This window comes from Poecilia formosa, unplaced genomic scaffold (assembly GCF_000485575.1).
Source record: "Poecilia formosa unplaced genomic scaffold, Poecilia_formosa-5.1.2 Scaffold215, whole genome shotgun sequence".
Taxonomy (NCBI): Eukaryota; Metazoa; Chordata; class Actinopteri; order Cyprinodontiformes; family Poeciliidae; genus Poecilia; species Poecilia formosa.
In genome coordinates this window covers 925,892-935,685 of record NW_006800154.1, presented here as the reverse complement: position 1 = coordinate 935,685, position 9,794 = coordinate 925,892, and the positions used below count along the sequence as shown (strand labels likewise).

The following is a 9,794-nucleotide window of genomic DNA, read 5'->3' as shown; positions in this document are numbered from 1 at the left end:
GGACAGATGGCAGTGGCAATAGTTTCCGTAGCATCTAAAAGATCTTCCAGCACTGCCTGTCTCTGATGTTTACAGGTCCCTGTGAGGAGATTAAAATTTGAAATTAAACTTGTTAAAATGGCTCATTTTGTCTGTACACTCCAATAAATGACTGTTATTCTTTCTAAATTCCTATTTTTAAGAGATTGGCAATTTTCTTTTTCTACTGAATGATAGTAGCATCTTTATGCAAAAGAGTCAGCTTATAGCTAAGAGAAAGACTATTAGAAAATGTAAAGTTTTTAACAGTAATGCTAATTCTAAATAAGGCCTACATTTGTCATTGTTGTGATCTGTGTTTCTCTGTGTAGTTATTTTGAGATTTTCTGTGTTTAGTCCTGTTTCCCTTTGAGTCTCTGTCCTGTCCTCCCTGTTGATTGATCCCAGCTGTGTCTAGTTTCCTGATTACCCTCCCTGTGTATTTAGTCCCACCTGTTGTCTTTGTCTGTTGTCGGATCCTCATCGTGTTTATGTCATTCATCGTTGGTCTGCGTACCTTCACAGTCGAACCGTTAAGTCCTGTGTTGGTCTAGCTCTCGTTTTCAGTCTTCAGGTTTTCAGTTGCTACCGGTATTTAGCTGTGTGCTAATCTTCCTGCTGTGTTGCCTGATCTGGACTGTTTTTGAGCATCTTCATTAAATTCATAATTTTCTTCTATAACCTGGGTCTCTGCGTCTCTCCTCACCACCTCTCAACCACCACACATGACAGTCGCTGGTTGTTTACTGATCTATGTATACGACAGATTTTAAAAATGCTATGGTTTCAAAACCTTACCGTTTCCCATTTTATTTTTAATAAAAAAGGTGAATAAAGGTTTTGGGGTGGGTGAGTTTTGGAATTCACCATCTCTGTTTAGGTGTGCTGTTGTCCTGGTCACTTCTGTTTTTATACAAAAAAGAAAGTTGTTACTCTTATTAAAGTAATGCTCTTTTTTTTTTTTTCTTTGCAAAAGTCTAAAGCAGGGGTCCCCAAACTTTTTCCTGCGAGGGCCACATGACTGTTCCCTTTTCTGGTCGGGGGCCGGTCTTAGTTTTTCGAGAAAGAAACCTTAGAAAAGTTTTGTTGATGGGGAGGGGGGAGAGTGAAACACTGTGGACCGGGAGGGGGGGAATTGGATTACTGCCAACGACATATTCGCGTTTGTAGATAGATTTTTACCCAGAATGCAAATGGAAAAAAACCGTGAGCGAAATGGTGACTGGTACTGACTAGTATATATTCCATTGAGGGAAACTAAGTTTCATATCTGCTCAAGAGCCCCCCTGGTGGTTGAAGAAAAATCCACATATATATATGAAAAAAAAACACTGAATGCTCTCTGGTATTGTTCAGGGGGCCGGACCAAATGAGGAGGTGGGCCAGATCAGGCCCGCAGGCCATAGCTTGGGGACCTCTGGTCTAAAGTAATATGGCTGAACAGCATAGGGTGGATGAATGAGCCTGGCTCATTAGCCAGCTAATATCATTCAGTGTTGGAGGAGCAGAGTAGCAAAAGTGATAATATTCTGTACAATAAGCATGTTTATTTGACTCATTCTTGTAGTTCCAGTGGGTTTTTATTCCATAGTGTGCTTTAGTCTACTGCCACTACCTACACGAGTAAAAAAAAGTATTTTAAAATGAATAGCTTTTAGCTGACTTAAATTTCGTTTGGATGCTTGGGACTGAAGTAGCATATCTTTTTTGAAGTCTAAAGATCGCTGGTGGAGATTTGCGTTAATCCAACAGCACTGTTAAACAGTGATATTTTAGATGAGTGTTATAATTATGTGGAAATGTGCTACCAACCTGTAGTACAATTACAGTAAAATACACTATTTAGAAAACACTATTTTTCCTTGTAAATTCCAGTTATCTCTCAACAACAAATGTCACTTAAGTAATATTTACTCCCTGCATGTCCAAGAGAAGGTAGCTTTCTGTCTTTACTCTAAAATTTTCAAAAGGTTTCCAACATTTCTGAACAGAACATGCTTCATGAATGACTAAACTCAGAAAGACAAGAACAGAGCTACTGTAAAAAGTGACTGTTTGAATGAACAGCAGACATGTAACAAAAAATAACAATGTTCAGCTGCTGAAAATAGGTAGCCATGTTTCTTCTTTCTTCAGTAATAGCTTCCACACCCTTATGTATGGTCCATTCACTGCCTGGAAACAGTTGGATTTTTAAGTTTCTGACCAGTGGGTCATCCATTTTGGGCTGATTTTCTGTATTGTAGAAACCATTAAAAAAAGTGATATGGATTTTTCTTTTCTGTGTTTTATGAAGTACCAAAATTGTGAAGAATGCATACATTTTTGAAAAGATAAAGGTTCAAATTGGATTGAGACACAGCTGCTAAGCAAATTTGGAGAGGAGTTAGTCTGGTAAACCATAAGCTGAAAAATGTTGAATGTACACACACGTCTCTGAAATAGTAGAATGTCATTTTGGTGTATTTTTTGTGTTATGTGATGATGCAAATCAGTTCACCGTTTATAACGCAAGTAAAAAATTATTAAATGATTAAGTTTTGACTTTTAACAAATGTCAACCGATGTTCGCTGACAACAATGATTTAGTCAACTTAATTAGAACCATCGATTTAATAGTAAGTCAAATATATATGTTAGAGCTTAAATATGTGGGAACATGTACTCCAGGGGGGCTAGGGGAGGAATGAACTGTTGTTTTGTAGTTGTTTGTAGATGTCTGCGTGCAAAACAGTCGTGTCTCAGCACAGTAAGGAAAACAAGTTCAGTGTGGGGGCACCTTCAGAGGCTTGTCGCAAAAGGCAGATCTCAGCCTCCTGCCAAGCTCAGCCTGCGTGCACAATTGAAGATGCAAAGACTTTAGAGGATGGGATTCAGTTCCCAGAATCCACTCTGAACCCATATTAAAGACTGATGATGCCAGACTGTACTGCCCTTGAAGATCAAAATGAGCAACGACGCAAGCTGTGAACTAAGAAGGTTTCGCTGTGCCAGTGTTTAATTATTGACATTTCCAGAGCTGCGAGTAAGTTTTGTTAACTCAGCAAGAGAAAATACCCCAACATTTGCTTTAACCCAATTAGTTGCATCAGACCCAGGCTTTTATCCAGCGTTCTGCAGAAAGGACAGCAAGCAGTAAATAAAGTTTAGCCTCCTTGCAACCTAAGAGGAAGATCTCAAAGTGAAATCATGCTTTTGAAATGTGGAAAAAGGCTGCAATAGTTAAAAATAAAAAGAAATAAGTTCACTTCTTATGTAGCAATGAAGTCTGTAAAACTGACCAGTTTACGTGTTCACATAAAGAATAACTAAATACAAGCAATAATTGCTGTGACTATGTCAAAACAGATAAAACGGGAAAACTGAAAGCAATGTCAGAGAGTAGGACACCGAAGTAACATCATGTGTGCTTCTGCTTTTTTTGACTGACTACTGATGTGGATTTCTTCACAGACAGGGGTCTAAGAAGCTCACATCCTCAGGCACCGTAATCCAAATATAATTCTCTTTGTGCTGTAAAATGTCTGTCGCAATTTTAAGTGAACCATGTTACAATGAGATAGGTTTTTGACATGTGACTTTATTCTAACAAGCCTGCACAGCGTGTGGCCATCTCATGTGTCATTTCCTCTAGACTGTGCTCTGACTGACACACAGAGAGAGATGGCTCTGCCAAAATGAAGCATTCTTAGTGGATACCAATGAAGACTCGAGTCGTGGCAGCACACTTTGATTCCGGGCCATTGATGTGATTGCAGAAGTACTGGAGGAATTGTATCACTTGGAAAAAAAAAAAAAAGTAAAACTTCATAGTCTGCTGGAGGAACTAACAGAGGAAGTCAAATATCAAGTTTCAGTTTTACAGATTGGTTTGCCATATTTCATATGATTAGAAACAATTGTTTCAGTGGAGTCGATTACTTAAAGACTCAAATATCAAGAAGGTGACAACAGTTTCCTGAATTGTGTTCGGGATCTGAATGTGAGATAGTTTTAACACTTGTGAAATAAAACTCAAAGGGAAGTTGAAATGGTACATTATCATACAATCATTAAAAAACGGCAAACATGATTATATTGCTTTGCAAACTCTTTGTTTAGATTTGACATGATTGCACCCAATCATGTCAGCGATACTCACTACTGCACCCCAGAAAACAAACTATTTAAGACAAATCCTCAATATATGGATTATATACTGTCATACTCTCAATATATCCTCAACTATGAATTTTCTTAAATAAATGTTGAGAACTATGTGACACTTCAGTGATCCAGTGAATCAATCTGAATATCACCAAAAGTGTTTTCAAAAGTACTTTCCTTGAACAGTATTGTACATAATAATTTTAGAGAAACATTTTAAATGTTTTCTTGCATACAGTCCCAAACACGATGTTCTCTACAGTTAACCAAATCAAGGTGTATATATATTCAGAAACAAGTTGTTCTACAAATAAAAGGTCTTGTTGTTGTCGGTATAAAGTGCACTGCAGATGACTTTCATCTGATATACAAGATATCAGATACAAGAACTGCAGAGTCCTACAACAGCACTGGTAATCTTAATAGAAAAGGAAGAAATTAATTTTTGAAAAAGTCAGAGAATCTTTCAAACTATTAGAACTTGGTGACCTCTTCCCATTAGCAAACTCAATCCTGCATCTGCATTAACTTAACCTTGTCAGTCTGTAGGCTTATTTCCAGCCCTGTTTATCCCATACATTTCTATTGCATGCAGATGGTAAGTGTTCAGTAAACCCAGTCAGGCATAACTAATCACTCCTGGAGATTGGTTTTTGATTTTGACAGGTAGCTCTGGTGGCTTGAGCGTATGATTATGTGCATAAATATCAAGACAAACACAGGCTGCCACTGTCCTCACTTGGGCTCTAAAAAACAGTCTCCAACGCAAGGTCACGACATTAAGCCCCCCTTCTGCCTTTTGGAAATGTGCTCTTAGTGCCAAAAAACAATGTCAGAAACATTAGGCTACTCTTGTCCCAAGAAAAACATCTAGATTTTCTTTACTCTTTTTGGTCATGTTTTTTTTTTAATTTTATTGTTATTATTGTCATTTGTGGGTAAATACATTTAATTTGGATTGAAGGGCAATCATCCAGCAGTAATTTTCAACTATCTGGAATGGAAATTGTAGACTAATACCCCTTAAACCATTTAAGAATTTTTCTTTGGAGAAATGATTTGATTAAGCTGTCAGAATGATTGCTGGACTACTGTTTCGCCAGACTATTTCTCCAGAGATTTGTGTCAAACTCTCAAAGCAAATACAAACAAAGTGGAATTGTTGTAGTCAATATCATTAAAACAAGATACAGACTGTTTCATTCCAGATGGAACAATATACTTCTGAGTGTGACGACTGAGGTGCCCTGACTGTAGATCAGGCCTAACCAATGTTTTGCATCACATAAAAACTCTTGGGAAGAAACTTGCACCATTCCACCAGTAAGACATACGGTGGGATCTTTGAGCTTCTGCAGAGAGGACTGTACATGGAGTTGGTGGAAAAAAAAACCCATTGTAATTTCCTGAACTAAAATTATTTCTCCTCCATTGCACTTTTATCACAGTTGAAATAAAAAAAAAAAATACAAACAAAAAAGCAGCAATCCAAAATAAGTTTTTTTTTGTTTTTTTGTTTTTTCTCAAATTCAACAATAAGAAATATTTGAGGGTAATGTTGGAGTAAAATGACTCTTTCTTTGGCTGATTAAAAGTATTTGCTCTACTTTACAGTCGATTATCCTGCCAAATGTATGACTGGAATGCTTGTTTATTTTGTTTTTTTTTATACCACAGTTTTCAGACCTACATGCAATTTCAACTTTTATTTTCAGTTTTACTTTTTGTCATTTTGGGTCAAAGGGCAAATTTTGTCCATTTTGCCTGGCCATCTTCAGGTTAATGGGCACAGTCAAAGTAAACACTGAGCCCAGTGAGGGTCTTTACACAACACGTTACTGGACTTTGATTCTAGCATCATTGTCATGAGAAATACTGACAGCTTGTGTGTTACATCTTGCAAACATGCAATAGGTGAAAATATAATTTCTTTTGATATTGATCTGGCATTTAAGATCCACTGAGAGCCCATTAGTTTTGTGTTTGACTAGGGTAAAATCACAATTTTCTATCGCAGGATAATAATAATCAATTTCATTTAAAACACCCTTTTTATATCAAACTGATATAGAAATGGCAAGCTACTGGACTGTAGCCACGGTGAATATCTAACAGCATCTTCTTCAGGCAAATTTTGGAAATGCTTTATTTGTAACAGTCCACCAAACCTAATATCAGCAATACTCAGCATCAAACAGTTTGAGCCCACATTATACCCTAATGAAATGAATTCAAGCCTTTATTATGATAATTTTCAATTATACTACATGCAGATATTTACTGATGCATTACCGTTGGTGGCTCATTTCTATTTTATGGTAATAGGATTGGTTGCATAGAAGAAAAGTTAAATGTGTTTTATGTACCGCTGTTTTTTTTTTTTAAAGGCTGAATAAGTTATTTCAGCAGTGTATGCGTGTGTGTGTGTGTGTGTGGAGTTTACTGGTATATATATTCATGTGTTGTTGTACATTTGTATGTATGTGTGTGTAGGTGTGATGTGTGTCTCCATATATTTCATAGGAAATCTATAAAAACAAAGCTCTGCACTCTGGAGAAATCTGATTAGATAGCTCTGAAATCAAAATTAATTTGGGAGATGCTCCAGCTCTCCACCATTACCTGAGGCAATCATTAAGTTAAGAAATAGCTGTTCAGCCCCAGAACTTGCCCGGTTAATCTAAACTAGGCTGATAGATGTTGCTGTTGGCCACAAGCGAACCACTGATGTGAGGTAGTGGTATGTGAAACGCTTAACATCCTTAGCTGCAACCCAACAAGCATTCTTTACTTTTATTGTCTCTGAAAGCAGGTTCAGTGCCGCATGCTTAATTAGAGCATTACTCGGGCTTCAGGGTTAGGGGAGGAGAATTTATTTTCTAGAGCTACTGTCTCTGATACAATCAATAATTAGCTTTATCTTCTGAGGTAACATGTTTTAAGAGATAGCCATTAGGGAGAAAGACGTACGAACCAGTTCCCATTTTCTCCAAAAGAACAACTTAAATTGAGACGTGTTCCTTTGTAATTAAACATATGTTCCAAAGGGACTTTAACTTTTAATAATGTCCTCCTATCTCATTTTAGCATTTGCGATGGCATGTACTGTGACATTTTCATTTGATTAACTTGAATCTCTAGCAGCCAAAAATGATTTAGAGAGTTTTTCAGTACCGATCCTCACAAAAGCTTCATGAAAAATTAAAAGCACTTGTTTTTATCTGGTTACATTTGCGCACATCTCACGTTTAATTCAACATCTCAGACTTTTGTTCATGAAAAAAAAAAAATCAATTTGCTTTCAAAATGAAGACCTTTTGTTTTGCCAAGGACACTTTCTCTTTGGAATTTTGTGAGAGCTGTCTTTATTTGAAACCGAGGTAGCAATCAAATAGTTTCTTTTGCCGTTCCATAAAGCTTTATTTTAGGTATGTTATTTAGTTGTTAGTTTTTTTATTATTATTATAAGTTTTGATAAATGAATAATCTCCTCCAAGTTATCCTTAAGAAACAATTTCTTACTCCAGCGATCCACATATTTGAAAGCAATTGGTTCAACTTTTTCCATAAGTCTAACGATGTCACTCATAATCATGTATGTGCTGCTCAATGTGCTAACAGTGGAGAAACTATTTGTTCCATTATCTGTGTCCATTATTACTAGCTTCAGTATTCATCGTATTACAGGCTCGACACTCTCCACAAAAGCTCAAGCTTGACCCTATAAGATCATCAAGCAGAGTATATTGCCCTGATCCGTCACACATTTCGAAAAACAGTATTTATGTTTTTCTAAGTAATCAGCTGAAAAGCCTCTATTGTCACAAAAGGCAATCCAACCTTTCTCTTTTTGAGTTTCCTCTCATAGTTTTTGACAGTATTAAACACATAACATATAAATAGGTACAATTATTGAAAAAGGGATAGGAAAAAGTGTCAGAGTCTGGAGTGAAGGGGTGAACGAAATGGTAAAAGCATCAAAAGTTGTGGCGCAGTGAATTTGCAGTTAGATAATGAGCTTACCAAGGGGGCACATTAGTTATTTATTTCCAGAGCTTGTTTCGTTTAGAGAAGGGCACAGCAATTAGCTCTGAGGAGATGACATCCCTGTGTGCCCAAGTGCTTGGCTGCGAGGCAATACAGAGCCTTGTCTAAAATGCTAAACAACCTGTAGGGCCTGGCAAGATGGGGGAGGGAAAGAGCATCACGTCTGTGACCAGCCATGACATCCTGAGAGCAGTGCAGCCAGCTGGAGCTACCAGTGGAGAGGGAAACAGACAGCAGCTGGCATGAAACTCACTATGCTTGAAAAGAGTTGTGCGTGTGCAACGGTCTTGAGGGTTAATTGTGCGTTTGGGTCTGCTTCTTTTAAATGAGGTATCTCTTCCTTCCTTGTGTGAACCACTCCATTGCTACCTTAGTTCTGGAGAAAATTTGGTCATGTCTTTAATTATTTACCTCAGCTCTCTGAAATTTTAACAGTTAATGAATTATGAAAACCAAATTTTGACTTTTTTGTAGCCCGTGAATCCTAGGGGCAAGATTATCAGCTGCTAATTGAAATACAATATTCCACTACCCACGTTGCACTGTGCTCTGCAATATAGTATCCAGGTACACAATACTTCCTTGCATCTTGGCATTATCCTATGTAGAAGCATTATAAACAAGAGTAATAACATGGCTCTTGTTGTATTTATACAGGAGTGAACAAACATTTAAAACTTGATGTAATTTATTTTAATTTAAGGGGGGGTATCATGTATTTTCCAAACACATGGTGGCATTTTGTAGCACAACCTTCAGTTGTTGTGAAAATTCTGCATATATCAAATATAGCTTTAAAACATTTGACTTTGCATTATAGTCGTGTAGCCTTGTAATTGTCCTCTGCCGCTTTAAGAACCTCCTACCCTTTCTGTTGCTCCCCCTTCAGCACGTCGTCACAACAGTCCATCTCCACACCAGCTGTTGATGCCATTTACAACTCTTCTCAGGCGTTCAGTAGACTCACAGTTCTGGCAGGTATTTGTTTCATTGCTGCTGCCGCTAGTCTGTTGGAGCTGTGTGGGGGAGATATGAGTGAGGAGTGTTCTGTGGAGCAGGACTGAAGCTCTGTGGTGTAGCTTTGGGTAAAAAGGCAGAACGTTGCATGAGTATGTGTTAAGGCACCCATAAATGGCTCCAACAGGTGATTCAATTTTTTCTAAAAAAAAAAATGCATGAAGGAGTCAAAGCAGTCCTCTGGGTATGCATTTGATGAGGGACATTTTAACATTATATAAAGTTGAAAAAGTTGATTTTGCATAATCCGTCTAATCCGCCTGGATTTATACATTTATTCATTAATTTATTGTCATTTAAGAGACGGAAATCCACAACTTCTCCAGTGGTCTACTTTCACCTGTTAAACTGTTTTATCAGTTTCTGTATATTGTGTTTTTTTTTTGTAGATTTGTATTTTTCTTTAAATAAAAGTGTGCAATTCCTAATTCACTTCTCTACCATAGCAACTTTTGCTACTTAAGGAAAAGGGAGAAAATCTACAAGCAGCCGATAAATCAAAGACGCATCTCTTCAACCAATTTGTGAGTCGTGAGTGGAATACAGCAATAATATATATATATATA

General features: G+C 37.2%; 1 long non-coding RNA gene across 1 annotated transcript in view; it reads left to right on the top strand.

Annotated features, from left to right (window-relative positions):
• The first annotated feature begins 1,336 nt into the window (after window positions 1-1,336).
• Window positions 1,337-9,794, top strand: part of LOC107838127 (uncharacterized) — a 19,006-nt gene continuing 10,548 nt past the window's right edge. The window contains exons 1-2 of the long non-coding RNA XR_001664190.1: window positions 1,337-1,438; window positions 2,942-2,944. This is a non-coding gene — a long non-coding RNA (uncharacterized LOC107838127). The remainder of the gene's footprint in view (window positions 1,439-2,941; window positions 2,945-9,794) is intronic.